This window comes from Coregonus clupeaformis, chromosome 9 (assembly GCF_020615455.1).
Source record: "Coregonus clupeaformis isolate EN_2021a chromosome 9, ASM2061545v1, whole genome shotgun sequence".
NCBI classification, from domain to species: domain Eukaryota; kingdom Metazoa; phylum Chordata; class Actinopteri; order Salmoniformes; family Salmonidae; genus Coregonus; species Coregonus clupeaformis.
The window spans coordinates 52,764,025-52,779,430 of record NC_059200.1 but is presented as its reverse complement, the minus strand read 5'-3'; the positions used below and the strand labels follow the sequence as shown (position 1 = coordinate 52,779,430).

The window sequence follows — 15,406 nt, the reverse complement described above, 5'->3', positions numbered from 1 at the left end:
CGCGCGCAGTTGCATCCCTGATGTGTCTCTCTTCGCATTTAGCCTGTGAGAAAGACCCGATCACTTGATGGAGAGCCATGTGAGTGAGAGGCGCTTCGGATAGCGCATCACTCAGGGAGAAGGGCACAACGCAGCACTCCGGGCCTCAAAAGGCATGCATTTTTTAGGGTGCATTACAGCCACAAAGGGGATGCCGCCGTGAAATTCGAGTGCTTGACAAATTGTGAATGAGAGACTATTGAAGTGTGTACAGCCTGCGCAAAAAACAAAGCCGAGCTCGTGCCTTTCAAGCAACTTTTTTCAAATCATCATTAGAGTCTCATCATGCAGCTTTACAATGTATTAAAAATCAAAACATATAGCCCAACGTTTGTAGAACAACTAAAGTTACATTAATAACTCTAAATTACGCACATAGGAGTACCTATTTCTTTGTTAACCGCTCAACACAGAATAGCCGCATGTGTGCACTCCCTCAAATCGTTTGGAGAAAATATTTATATTTTATTCAGCTATGTTCAATTGTATTCTTCATGCTATAAAATAATGCCACGGAATTCTAAGCAAATCTTGTCTGCTAAATGAACAATTGTAGCCCACAGCCATTTGGCATAGCCAGATCAGGACCTAACATAAGGACAACTCAGAGTATGCTATTATTTTCTTCTGAAATAGACTACATTTTCATCATATCATGCTTCTTTATACCTGTCTAAAATACATAATGGATTTATTGTGAAGGTGTAGGCTATATTATATGGATTTATTAGACTTTTTTAAATGTAGATATACCAAAGGTCTGCATCAGTGGCAGTAGGCTATGTGTGTAAGCCAGGAGATGCTAAATGTGTTTATGTTAATTAACGGTCAATTACCGTGAGACCGACAGTTATTTGCTTGACAATCACCGGCTGACGGAATTTTGTGACCGCCGCAGCCCTAGTTAAGAGTGGTTTGCTTTTGACGGTAAGGCACTGGACTACAGCCATATAGTTGTTTTGAACCTAGAAAAAGACGAAGGGACGGGAGTAGGCAAGAAGGAGTTGACCGGGATTGGCCAGAAAGTCATGGTAAACTAGTTACTGAGTGAGAATCAAGCTAGCTAGCTTCGCTATAACTGAACTGATAAAGTCGAGTTTTACAGCCAGACTCTGTTTTACACTTAGCTAGATAATGAACTAAACTGCAATATAAAACTAGCCAAATATCTGTTAGATATTAAAGCAAGCAGGACCGTGAAATGTGTCAGAAGCAATGCAAGTTGGCTAGCTCACGTTAGCTAGATCACTTATTAAGCAATATAGTGGATACTTAATTAATAGGGTTGTCATTTAGCTAGCTAGCTACCTAGGCTAATTATCAACATAATCCATTTTTGAAGCAGTTTGGTTGCACAATTAGGTCTCAACAATCACAGGCATCTAAACTAGCATCTAGCTAACTACAGTCAAATAAGGAGGAGAATGATGTCGTCATGGAATAAATAATTGATGTGAAACTAGCCACAATACGGATTAGTGTAAAACTTTATCTTCTGATAAAGTTTTCCCTATTTTGCCAATTACACTGTTAGCTTGTGTCACGTCTTAAGTTTTCCTTCTTTACTGTTACTTGGTCACGTCTCTGGGGAGACGTGAAGAGAGGGATTTGTCGTAGTAAATATATTATGTTATAGCTTGGTCTGGCTAAAATTTTGTGCATGACCCATCTTGTGTTGGGCCTTCGGATTTAATACAATGGACAAAGACTTCTATCTTGTCGGCCTTGTCAGCAGGTGGCTAAGAACAACACCCACGCCATAGGTCTCTCAGTCCTTCCAACTCACGAGTTCTCCCATGACACACACAAACACAAACACACACACACACACACACATTATTACTGATAACACACGCACACACAAAATCCCCTCTTTCGGCTGAACATTTTCCCAAAACACACACACACACACACACACATTATTACACACACACACATTATTACTGATAACACACGCACACACAAAATCCCTTCTCTAGGCTGAACATCTGAAGACGGAGAACCCGACTCAGAGCCAATGCAACAGTGATGCTAACCTGGAGGGGACCTCGCCCAACTCATCAGGACCAATCAGAAGATCAGAACTCCTAGAATCAACCTACTTTATTTTATTGTATAAAATGTCAGCACACAATGTTTAGGGGCGCGCTCTCAGATATCTCCCTACGAGGTTGACGAACGGGTCCGTGCACGCTATTTCCAGATATCTTTACCTCTGAATAAACTGCCTTATATTATACAATTATCCACCTCGTCCAAAAGTCTCTACTTGGTCTCCGTTCTCCAGTAAACTTGTTTTATCAACAAAACTTGGTAGCAGAGGATGGTTTTCTAACTCTGAATTCGGTCCATAAAAGTTGATAGAGACAGGAGACAAGTAAGAGACGGATCTGAAAGGACGGGTGACCTGTCCGCAGGAGCAGCCGGGAATCCAGCTCGCCTCAGGAAACTGATCTAGACGGCCGTCAATACAAAGGTAAGCAGAACCTGTTAAAACAAAATCTGCATATTGTATTGTAGGATAAACCCAAATTATGATCAGTAGTACTGGGCGTGAGTATGGATTACTGATAAATTTATAACATATCTATTATGACTCAAAAGGCACATATGTAAAGATATCTGAATTTTTTAGGTTCTTACTGTTGAAATGTGACTCTCTAGGGGAGGAGTCTAGTTACAGGTTGTGGTTCACGAGAGACGGACCCTTTTATTTTTTGCTGTTGATATCTGAAATCTTAGGTTTTTACTGTTGAAATGTGACTCTAAGAGAAGAAGTCTAGTTACAGTGGTTTTATTTCCTGTTGAAATGCGGCTTTCTAGTGAGAAGCCTATTACAGTTTTTGGTTCACAAGCGATGGACCCTTTTATTTGATCCACAAGAGAAGGATCTGGTGACTTGATAAAAAGATTCAGATAGTCGGGTTGAGTTAATTCCGTGAGAATCCAAGTCCAGAAAAGGTTCTCCCGACTAGACGCCAGTTGAATGGTTTAAACGACTGGGAGTCTCCTTGAGGAGAATCAAAAAAATATATAATAAAAAATACAAGTTCAGATAGTCGGGCAATTTGGTTGACGTGGCACTCAACTATATGTACTGTGAGGAACTTAAACTGAATTCGTGTGTTGATGCTGATATGTAATGAAAAATGTAATTGTTGAAATGATAACCTGAATGTTGTGTAAGATTGGCCGTTTCATGAGACTAACTAGTTGATAACTTTTAAGAGGACCACCGAGTCCTATTTTGCCTGTTATGTAGCCGCTGCGCTAAAAGCTGACTTGAACTTTTTCCCTCTTGGGGTGTTGGTATTTCAATAATTCCTAGAATTAGATTGATAATTGTTTTGGGAGCGCTCGAGTTTGCTAATATATTGTTCCAAAAGGGGCGATTCTGATACCTTTTGGGAAAATATATAATAACTCGAATACCTGAAAAACAATAATAACTTTTGCAAAATAATTCCCAAAATTAAATTGATAATTATTTTGGGAGCGCTCGAGTTTGCTAATATATTGTTCCAAAAGGGCGATTCTGATACCTTTTGGGAAAATATATAATAACTCGAATACCTGAAAAACAATAATAACTTTTGCTAAATAAATCCCTAGAATTAGATTGATAATTATTTTAGGAGCGCTTGGGTTTGTTAATGTATTCTTCCAAAAGGGCGATTCTGATACCTTTTGGGAAAGTATATAATAGCTCGAGTACCTGAAAGACAATAATAACTTTTGCAAAATAATTCATGGGATTAAATTGATGATTGTTTTGGGAGCGCTCGGGTTTGTTAATATATTGTTCCAAAAGGGCGGTTCTGATACCTTTTGGGAAAATATATAATAATTCGAATAATTGAAAAACAATAATACCTTTTGCAAAATAATTCCTAATAATAAAGCATTGAACATTTTTTGTGTACGAGGGTGGGACATCAGAGATAAATCTCAGTCAGCGCCAAGAATACATTGCTGGATTCGGCCAGTGACGGGCTAAGAGCACCAAGATAGTCTAATAAACTGTATAACCATGGCAACCACTACCGTCCCAAAACTCAAATTTAATGAATATCTAGATCAAAGAATACAGGATAGAGCGGGAGGGAAAGAACAGTATAAGACAGTAAAGAAAGTGTGGGAGGGAGTGAAACTCAAATGGACACAGGCAGGTTACTTTAGCGGGGGTGCCCCGTCTAAAGGGCAACTCATCTCTATGGAGATAGAGCTAGGGGAGGCAGTGAGGGAAGGAACAGAAAGTGAAGTGAAAAGGAATAAGTCTCACTTATTCAAGAAGGAAGGGACTAAACACAGAGAGAGAGCAGAGGCTGAGCTAAGGATAGGTACGTGGGCAATTGAGGAAACACGACGAGCACACCCATACAAGAAACCAGACATGATGGGTGTGGTGATTGAACCCACAACTGAGACAACACCAATAGTGGGGACACAGTCCATGAGTGACATACCAGCGCCCTCAGCACCACTGTATCCGACCCTGCCACAGGAAGCGAAGAGCACACCACCCGCATACACACCCACTCCTCCAACTAACCCTTATAACCCATTCCTAAGTCCTGCAGTGGTACAAGCGCCTGTGTTCGTGGTGCAAGGAGGACACCTAGAGGGGAACATGGCACTAAGCGTAGGGCAAGGAGTACTTCACTGTGTGGAAGTCCGAGCCAACAGCGAGCCACAAGGACGAGAGGAGCCACACCCGGCCGGCGGAACCCAACCCAGACCCAGTCCCACAAGTGGGGGTTCCAACCCAGAGTCCCTGGTAATGATGACTCAAAACCAACCGTCAGATCTATACAGGAAAGGGGGAGCATCTGGCCTAAGACAAGCAGCTGCACCCAATCAGCCTAAACCCAGACTCTCAGAATGGTTTGTCGAAAGGGGAAGTACCCAATCCATGACAGAAGGGGGGTGCAGGGGACAATGAGCTTTGGGGGTCGATAGGGTCTGGCTCATTAAGAAGCTCACGGGGGTCTCAATCGGGGACCCACAAAGTGAGGATGATGAAGGAGAACAAAGGAAGGAAGAAAAAACCTATGAGGCTGAGTGGGATGCGTGTCAGGGACAGGCGTCACATAACACCACCATAATAGAAGAAGCAGAGAAGGGGAAGACCTGGGCCTTGAAAGGGGTGATGGTGGGGGAAGTTGTTGACTTGCATGAACCCATCAGAAAATCTGCCAGACTTAGGGAAAGGGGATTGAACTCCCAAATGCCACTTAGACCAACAGCAGACCGACAACATGAAGAATACCAACCCTGGAAGATGACTGACCTGACCGCCCTGATGGATCAGATGCCCAGCCTCCATGGTGGAGCGTCTGCTTGGCTGTTGCAACTTCAAACCCTTACATCTGGATTTAGGCTTGCTCTGGCAGACATGAAGGCACTCTTGGCCAGGGCCACAGATCACACCACCATGATGGTACTGACAAGAGAGGCAGGTCTGGAAAAGAGCGGAGGTGTGACGCCACCGGAAGTCTATAGAACTGTGTTGTGGGAAGTTCTGAGGAGGGCATATCCTACCGAACGAAACCATGCAACACTGACCTCTTTACCATCGGTCCTGGGGAACAGCCAGCTGCCTACCTGGACAGGGCCAAAACCACCTGGAGAACGGTCCATGACGAACCATATGATCACTCCGACACCACGTGCAGCATGTGGAAAGAGATGGTGGTGAGCGGGACCCCAAGTGACGTTCGAACCAAACTAAGGGGAACTGTGGGATTAATGGCACTCCCTAGGGCGCAGTTTAACTCCCATGTTCATCATCACATCACCCAATACAACAAAGACAAGGGAGGGGCGGAAACACATGTCCAATCCCTGCAGGTGCAGCTGCTCAAACTACAACTGAAAGAGGCACAGAAGGGAGATAAGCCAAAGAAACAGATGGTGGCTGAAGACCAACCTGACATTTCTCAAATAATTGAAAAAACTGTCTCACAAATGATACAAACACAACAGCCGCCTCCAACAACACTCCCAACGATCGCAATGGTGCCTCAGCCATACTATCAAGCACCAACTCCACCGTATCAGCCACCGGTGGCACCATACCAGACTCAATGGGGACAGCCAAGGCCACAAGGTAATAGGGGGGCCTGTTACAATTGTCATCAATATGGCCACTCTGTCAGATGGTGTCCATTACCACCTAGTCCGCAACAGCAACACTGGCTGGCAAACAGGGGTAGAGGTTATGCCTTCAGATCAAGAGGAGGCCCAAGACCGATGTACCAGCCACATGCTGCCCTACCAGCATATAACCACCCACAACAAGACCCAAACCAACAGCCTAACCAGCAGCCAGCTCCTACCTTCCAGGGCATGTCAGACGAATATCCTCCCTGGCCCTGAAGCTGCCCACCACCACAGAACGGGAATGGGGGTCAGCATTTTCCACTCCATACTGAACCAACTGTCATGTGTGAAGTGGAGGGAGTTACCCACCAATTTTTGGTAGATACAGGATGTACGTACTCTGCCATAAGATCTCGTCAACCACTCTCTTCGGAATCAATACAGGTGGTGGGGGTATCAGGAACACCCGAAGCACAAAACAAGACCATACCATTGCTCTTCCAATGGGGCCCTTCCAATATGAAGCATCAATTCCTATATTGTCCCAACTGTCCAATCAACCTATTAGGAAGGGACCTATTGTGCAAACTGAAATGTTCAATCTACCTTACCGAAAAGGGTGTGGAGGTTTCCATTGATCCCATTACCTCCACACCAGTTCATCCAGTTAGGGTGCTGATGCTACCCATCATCCCAACCCCAGTGCTCTCCCTGACCCAAGAAATATACTGGTTGAAGTGCATCGAATCCGGCCAAGGAACCCCTGAGGTTCAATTCAAGTTCAACCAGCTGAGACAACTCATTTACACATTTCACCCATACAAGACTCCTCAAGCTGAAATCCACTGTACACTTAATGTGACTGATAATGATGTCAACCCATATACCGATGACTGGGATGAAAACATGATGCACCTGACACCAACAATCAGATGTTGTACCATAGTGTGTGGACAGGAAGGAGTGGCTGCTCCGGTTATCCTACCTTCCCATTTGAAATCCTGGTACCTACTGGGCGAAGAATCTGCTCCCCATGTTACACTGGCAGTTGGAAACGGTTTTGAAGCAAGGAGCCTTGGGCCTATGATCAGAAGAGCATCCAAACTCCAGTGGGAACCCACCCAAACTCCAGGAATAACCAAAGCCACCACTGAGAACATGTGGAGGTTTATGACAGTTGACACAGAGGAACATTGCCTTCCTGAACGTTTGACGCTCCCAAGACACCATGGTAAACCTTACACAGACCACCCCCTCATCACAAGCACTGCTTTCCACCATTGATGAAGGCATATGGACACACACCCCATTTGATGTTGGACAACTACAGGTGGCACCAGTCACCATCACCTTACTCAACCCTGATCAAATTCCTATCTACCGAACACAGTACCGTCTGAAACCTGAACAGACCATGGGGATCAAACCAACCATAGATGGGTTGTTGGGAGCTCGTGTCATATATCGCACTGTGTCTCCATGGAACACACCAATCTTACCAGTCTTGAAAACAGGAGGTGAAACATACCGGATGGTACAAGACTTCCGAGCAGTGAACGACGTCACTGCACCCATTGACCTACCTGTCCCTGACCCTCACATTACACTGAGTAATCTCTCACCAAAACACCAATACTTCACCGTTGTGGATCTGGCTAATGCCTTCTTCAGCATTCCACTGGATGAGGCTTCACAGCCTCTCTTTGCCTTCACATATGAACATCAACAGTATACGTATTCGGTTCTTCCACAGGGTTACAGGTGTTCTCCCGGAATCTTCAATCATATCCTAAAGACACACCTGGCTGAATTGAAAATCCCTGAAGGAGTGATACTCATCCAATATGTAGATGACCTTTTGCTGGGGGCTCCCACATCTGATCTCTGTCTACAAATGACAAAAACCCTACTTGACTTCTTGGCTGTCAAAGGCTACAAGGTCAAAATGAGCAAAGTCCAGTCCTGTCGCAGAACTGTCCTTTTCCTTGGCAGAGAAATCTCAGGAGAAGGTGCTGGTCTCTCGAAATCCCACCGAGATTCCATACTCCATCATCCACGTCCCACCACAGTGTCAGGCATGTTGTCCTTCCTGGGGTTGACAGGGTACAGCCGTACCCACATCCCTGACTACACATCCAGGACTGAACCACTGAGAGAAATAGTGAGAGAAGCAGGACCAAGAAACTTACACTCCTCACTTACCTGGACACCTGAAGCATCAACAGCATTTGCTCTCCTAAAAACCGATCTCTCGGTGGCAGCAGCTCTGACAGCACCCGACTACAAAAACAAATTTCATCTTGATGTTTCTGAAAAGGAGGGGTTCACTTCTTCCATCCTTTTTCAGAAACAAGAGGGGGAGAGAAGAGTACTGATGTATCATTCCTCTAAGTTGGACCATATTGAAGCAGGTCAGACAACATGTTCCAGGTACGTGGCTGCAGTGGCAAAAGCTATTGAAAAAACCGCCCACCTGGTAATGTGCCACAAATTGGAAATCCATACGCACCATGGGGTTGCAGCATATCTGATGAGCAAGGAATTCACGTTCAGCGCTGAAAGAAAGAACAAAATCCAGAATAAATGCACCCAATCACACATTACTTTTGTCAACACCGACAAAAACATGGCAGACGCACTCAATGCAGAAGAAGGGTTGGCACACTCCTGCGAAGAGAGAGCGGCACAGGAACTGAAACTGCGACCAGACTTGGGAAACGAACCCCCTTACCAATCCTGATCTATGGTTGTACACCGATGGATGCTGCTATAGAGGAGAAGAAGGGAACATAGCAGCATATGCAGTGGTACAGCAGCTTCCAGACCGGGTCACACGTGACCCTGGAATCAGACATCATCCCACAACCTGCCTCAGCCCAACTAGCCGAGATCATTGGTTTGACTCAAGCCCTGGAAAAGGCTGAAGGAAAGACTGTGAACATCTACACTGACTCAGCATATGCTCATGGAGCAGTCCATACAGATGGACCACAATGGGTCAGACGTAACTTCACCACAACAGGAAACCTTCCGATCAAACACAAGGCACAAATGGAGAGACTGATAAAAGCAGTCTCACTACCTGAGCAGGTGGCCATCATGAAGTGCAAAGGACATCAGCAACTCAAGAACAAAGTCAGCGAGGGAAATGACGCAGCTGACAAAGCAGCCAAGAAAGCTGGGGGCTACACTCCAAGACAGATGGTGCTGCAGACTCAACCAGCTAGAACAGAACTCACAGACCAACACATAAAGGAACTACAATTCACAGCGGGCCCGTATGAGCACTCGGTATGGGGACAGATGGGAGCCACCAAAGGACCTGATGAACTTTGGAGATGCCATGACGGCAGGTTGGTGGCCCCAGCTAATCTCTGCCCCGAGCTGATACGTGAGGCTCATGGGCCCACCCATGAAGGGAAACTCAAAACTTTACAGAAGGTTTCCCATATTTGGTGGCACCCACACATTAAGGACATGACAGACTTGTTTTGTGATGAGTGCAGCATTTGTGGCAGCCACAACCCAAAGAAACCTTTCCAAACACCCATGGGTTCATACCCAGTACCTAATGCATGTTTTCAGGACATTAGCATAGATTACACTGACATGGGGGCTGATAATGTAACTAATGGGAAAAGGTACTTATTGGTAATGGTAGATCGATTCTCCAAATGGGTTGAGGCAATACCAACAGCACGTGAGGATGCTAGGTCAGTTATTAAGTGGCTGCAGACTGAACTCATACCAAGGTATGGGGTTCCAAGACAAATTCGATCCGACAACGGGTCCCATTTCAGTAACCAACACCTGAGACAGGTGGAGGAGAGGTTCGGCATTGTGCACAAGTTTGGGTCTGTGTACCGGCCGCAATCTCAGGGCCTCGTGGAACGCGCCAATCAAACTTTGAAGGCTAAGATAGCCAAGGTATGTGCAGGTTCAAAGTTGACGTGGGTTGAAGCTCTGCCCCTGGCGTTGATGGCCATGAGAGCCTCTCCAGGAGCAGGCACCCATCTCTCTCCACATGAGATTATGACTGGTAGAGTCATGCCTGGTCCACCAAGGGAGGGAGGTCATATGCCCGCCCTTGATGTACAACAAATTGTAATGTCTGAATATGTGAGAAAACTAACGGAACTCTCTGCAGCTCTCTCCAAACAGATTCACAAGGTCCAAGAGGGGGAGCTGACGGGAGATCCGGCGCTGCTGAAGGTAAAAGTTGGCGACTGGGTAAGGATCAAGGTTCACAAGAGAAAGTGGCAAGATCCCAGGTGGACTGGACCGTACGAAGTGAAGGAGGTTACTTCACACTCAGTCCAGGTCAAAGGTAAATCAGGCGCACCTTGGCACCACTTGACACATTGTACACCAGCACCAACTCCTTCCAGAACCCTGACTGAAGTCAGAAGTGATTTAATCACATTAAATTCGGATCAAATTCTTGACACCAACACTATCTGAATATGTGGAGGAGACTCCCATCTTCAGATACTGGAGGGGAAAGACAGAGGAGGGACAGACCACCATGGGAGAGACTGGGGTGCTCTGCTCCACTCCTTGTTTTGCTGATTGTAACTATTGGGGTTACTCTAGGAATCATACTCTGGTCAGTACAGCACATGACACAGACACCCATTACACCCACTAGTAAACCTAACGACACATTCAATGCCACAACCATACGTCCGACCAACCTGCACTCCGACACATTGAGCCCAGATCAGAATGTAAGCCACAGCCACCACGTAAATAAACGACAAGTTGTCTCTAACACCCTTTCCTGTGGGCCCAGACAATTGTATAGAAGCACCACATTATGTATACCCTTTAATGTTACCACTACTGCGACAGTGCCGTGGGTAGACTTCAGAGACCTTTCCTACTACCGTGACTGGGACTGGTATATGACAGTGGGGGACACCCATAGCGATTGGACTTGGACAAACTTGGTATGTGAGACTAATTATGACTGGTCCAGTTGCACCTCTACTACATTAGGAAAACAATGGAGGAAACTCTTGACTTTGACAAAAAGCTCTAAAGGACTCAAATTTACTATCTATCCTGGTATTGCATTAGGCTGCCAGGACTTTAGACTTGCTCCTTATGTAAGCTGTACCACTGCACCAGTCCATTGGAAGGTTCGAATTTGTCATATTAATAACACAAAAGCACAGGCTATTAATGAAAATGGTAATAAGAATAATTCTATTATTTTACTTACCACTCCACCTACTTTGGATGATGTAATCCTGACCGCTACAGGTGTCTCCGGCCTTTCTAACAACTGGCTCTTGTTGACTGAGGAAGCGGCAAAGGTGACTCATCAGAGTTGTGTGGTTTGTATGGGGGCACGGCCATTGCTTCGCATTATCCCTGCCGCCATTACGCCAGAATGCTTCCTGTCTGTCATGAAACATGACAACCCTTCCGCCAATTGTACACTATGGGACGTAGTTCATCCCTTGGTTACTAAAGCAACTAAGAAACCATTTTTTCCTATCAGGTGGCTAGAGCTAACTTTACCTGTGTTAATCTCACGAAAGGTCTACCATTGTTGGGTATGGTACCTGTTGGATGGTGTCAGTTTATCTATACGCCTAATGCTGAGTTTAAACCTGTTTCCAGGGCTGATGTCTGGTGGTGGTGTGGAGGCGTTCATCTGTTTGATGGACTGCCTGGAAATGCCACAGGCACCTGTGCACTAGTCTCTCTTTTGCTACCAATTTCTGTGTATCCAACAGGTGTTCAGGAGCTGGTGACCCATGTGTCTGACTTAATTCCTACCAGGACCAGGCGCGCTGTGGGCCCTACTCATGGGGACCCAACCTACATTGATGCAATTGGGGTCCCTAGGGGGGTACCAGATGAGTATAAATTGATTGACCAAGTAGCCGCAGGTTTTGAATCTTCATTTTGCTGGTGGTGCACAATTAATAAAAATGTTGACAGAATCAATTATGTCCATTTTAATGTTCAAAAATTAGGCAATTGGACACAACAAGGTTTTGAGGCGGTGCATGGCCAGTTGGCTGCGACCTCTCTCATGGCTTTCCAAAATCGTATTGCTGTCGACATGCTCCTGGCTGAAAAAGGAGGAGTATGTGCTATGTTTGGTGAACAATGTTGTACCTTTATTCCCAACAATACAGCCACAGATGGCAGCTTGACTGTCGCCCTGGAAGGGTTACTGAACTCTTAATGGCAAAATGAAGAGCCACTCAGGGGTGGATACTTCAATGTGGGACTCTTGGATGGATGCGTTTGGTAAATATAAAACGCTTGTTTCTTCTATACTTGTATCCATCTCTGTTTTTGCTGCAATTCTAGTGCTTTGTGGATGCTGTTGCATTCCATGCATACGGACGCTGACAACCAGGATTATAACCACCGCTATTGATCCGCATCCTGCAGATAACGGTCAGATGTTTCCTTTGCTTGCTATTGACGATGCTGACCAAGGATATCTGGATGATGAATAGCATCTAAGCTTTTGTCACGTCTCTTGTGAGACGTGAAGAGGGGGAATGTAAAACTTTATCTTCTGATAAAGTTTTCCCTATTTTGCCAAATTGCAGCATTTAAGCTTTATGTCACGTCTCTTGTGAGACGTGAAGAGGGGGAATGTAAAACTTTATCTTCTGATAAAGTTTTCCCTATTTTGCCAATTACACTGTTAGCTTGTGTCACGTCTTAAGTTTTCCTTCTTTACTGTTACTTGGTCACGTCTCTGGGGAGACGTGAAGAGAGGGATTTGTCGTAGTAAATATATTATGTTATAGCTTGGTCTGGCTAAAATGTTGTGCATGACCCATCTTGTGTTGGGCCTTCGGATTTAATACAATGGACAAAGACTTCTATCTTGTCGGCCTTGTCAGCAGGTGGCTAAGAACAACACCCACGCCATAGGTCTCTCAGTCCTTCCAACTCACGAGTTCTCCCATGACACACACAAACACAAACACACACACACACACACACATTATTACTGATAACACACGCACACACAAAATCCCCTCTTTCGGCTGAACATTTTCCCCAAAAACACACACACACACACACACATTATTACACACACACACATTATTACTGATAACACACGCACACACAAAATCCCTTCTCTAGGCTGAACATCTGAAGACGGAGAACCCGACTCAGAGCCAATGCAACAGTGATGCTAACCTGGAGGGGACCTCGCCCAACTCATCAGGACCAATCAGAAGATCAGAACTCCTAGAATCAACCTACTTTATTTTATTGTATAAAATGTCAGCACACAATGTTTAGGGGCGCGCTCTCAGATATCTCCCTACGAGGTTGACGAACGGGTCCGTGCACGCTATTTCCAGATATCTTTACCTCTGAATAAACTGCCTTATATTATACAATTATCCACCTCGTCCAAAAGTCTCTACTTGGTCTCCGTTCTCCAGTAAACTTGTTTTATCAACATTAGCCACAATAGTGGAATTTGCTTTTTGCCTTAGCAATTGTTTGTGAGATGAGACGTGGTGCAATAATATAAATAACAGTTTAGCTAGCTACAAATTCACATGTATGCCATGTCATTTGTTGTAGCCGTTATCACAAAATGGCATGCATCATTTTAATCAGCTCTATTGTCGTCATTTACAGACAAATGTGAAGTAGGCAAACTGAGACATGAAATCCATTTTATTTTGTTAATCTCTGCAGGTGTGTCATTTGATCTCGTGGAGCCTGGTGGAGATGCAACCATACTACAAGGCAGGACATTTCTCTGCATCCAGGTTGAGGCTTGCTACCAGCAGGAACATGGAGCACTCTGTGTCAGTAATGTCAGTAAGTCATGATACTGTTTTCCTTTACATTGCATGATACTAGGCAGGAGGCCATGGGCCAGTGGCAGGTCAGGGGTCAGGGCTCACTCTCTTTCTAGCACACTCACTACCTCTGTCTGTCTCTCTCCAGGTGCTACAGACACAGAACGGGCCAAGGACCTCGACAGCCTTCTGACCAACTACCTGCAATCTCTCCAGAGCAGAGAAGTAAGCTACACTCATAATAGTATACTTGATGCACTATTTAAACCTCCTTCAATATGGCAGTCTGCCTTTTTGACAACATAGCATATTATCCAGGGCCACTGGTTAGATTTATTATACTCATTCATGCTCTCTCCACCCTGTAAAAGTCTCAGACTTTTATCAAAACTAACAGGTGTCCATCCCCCTATCCCCAGGTGAGTCTGTTGGGTTGTGAAACTCTAGAGCAGCACATCAAAGAAACCTGCCACCCTGTTGTCAGCTATCTGCAGACAGTTCCCTGAGGAAGGATGCAACTATCAAGGCTTTCAAAGGCCACATTTTGGGGATGACCAAATGCAATGACGTTTTGTATAAACAACTCTTTTTTAATTTTTTTTATTACAAAAAACTTTTTCATAGCATATTTGTCACGTCGGCCTTCACACTAACGTTTACTAACTTCTGTGGTAACTTAAACACAAAGATAACACTGAGGGCTTATGATTCAAAAGGTCTAAAGTAAATGCAAGTCTCATGTCCAGAGTGAATACATTGGTATTCATGTATAGCAGACACATCACACAGGTGTGAACTAAATTATATATCCCAGACTGTCAAGGGGTGCTGAAGGTGGGTGTGGTGCATGAATCAAGCGCAGGACACAGAAGCTCAGTCCAAAAGACTTTAGTGCAATAATCACGTAGAAAATAAGCACAATAAGCCCGAAGGCGAAATAACGGAGCACACAGGCGTCAAACAAACGGCGCACTAACATGTGCGAAAACCCTCTCCAAAACACTGGAGGGAAGTACGTAGCTCCAACACGAAAACAGAAGAGCAATCACACACAAAGACAAACACAACCAACGAGAACTAAATAGTACACTAACGAGGACTAACAAGACACAGGTGTATAACATAAAGACAAAACCAAACGAACATGAAACATCGATCGGTGGCAGCTAGTACTCCGGGGACGACGACCGCCGAAGCCTGCCCGAACCAGGAGGAGGAGCAGCCTCGGCCGAAACCGTGACAGTACCCCCCCCTTGACGCGCGGCTCCAGCCGTGCGCCGACCCCGGCCTCGGGGACGACCAGGAGGACGCGGAGCAGGGCGCGCAGGATGGTCCCGGTGGAACTCCGACAGGAGAGATGGGTCTAGGATGTCCCTCCGCGGCACCCAGCACCGCTCCTCCGGGCCGTACCCCTCCCACTCCACGAGATACTGGAGACCCCCCCATCCGGCGTCTGGAGTCCA

General features: G+C 45.4%; 1 long non-coding RNA gene across 2 annotated transcripts; it reads left to right on the top strand.

Annotated features, from left to right (window-relative positions):
* Nucleotides 1–883: 883 nt before the first annotated feature.
* On the top strand, nt 884–14,599 carry LOC121574083. 2 transcript variants are annotated; one of them, XR_006002140.1, is made up of 4 exons: nt 884–966; nt 13,837–13,962; nt 14,092–14,168; nt 14,363–14,599. It is a non-coding gene; the product is annotated as an uncharacterized LOC121574083 (long non-coding RNA). The 2 variants fall into 2 exon arrangements; XR_006002141.1 differs by lacking the exon at nt 884–966 and adding an exon at nt 1,006–1,070.
* Nucleotides 14,600–15,406: the final 807 nt, after the last annotated feature.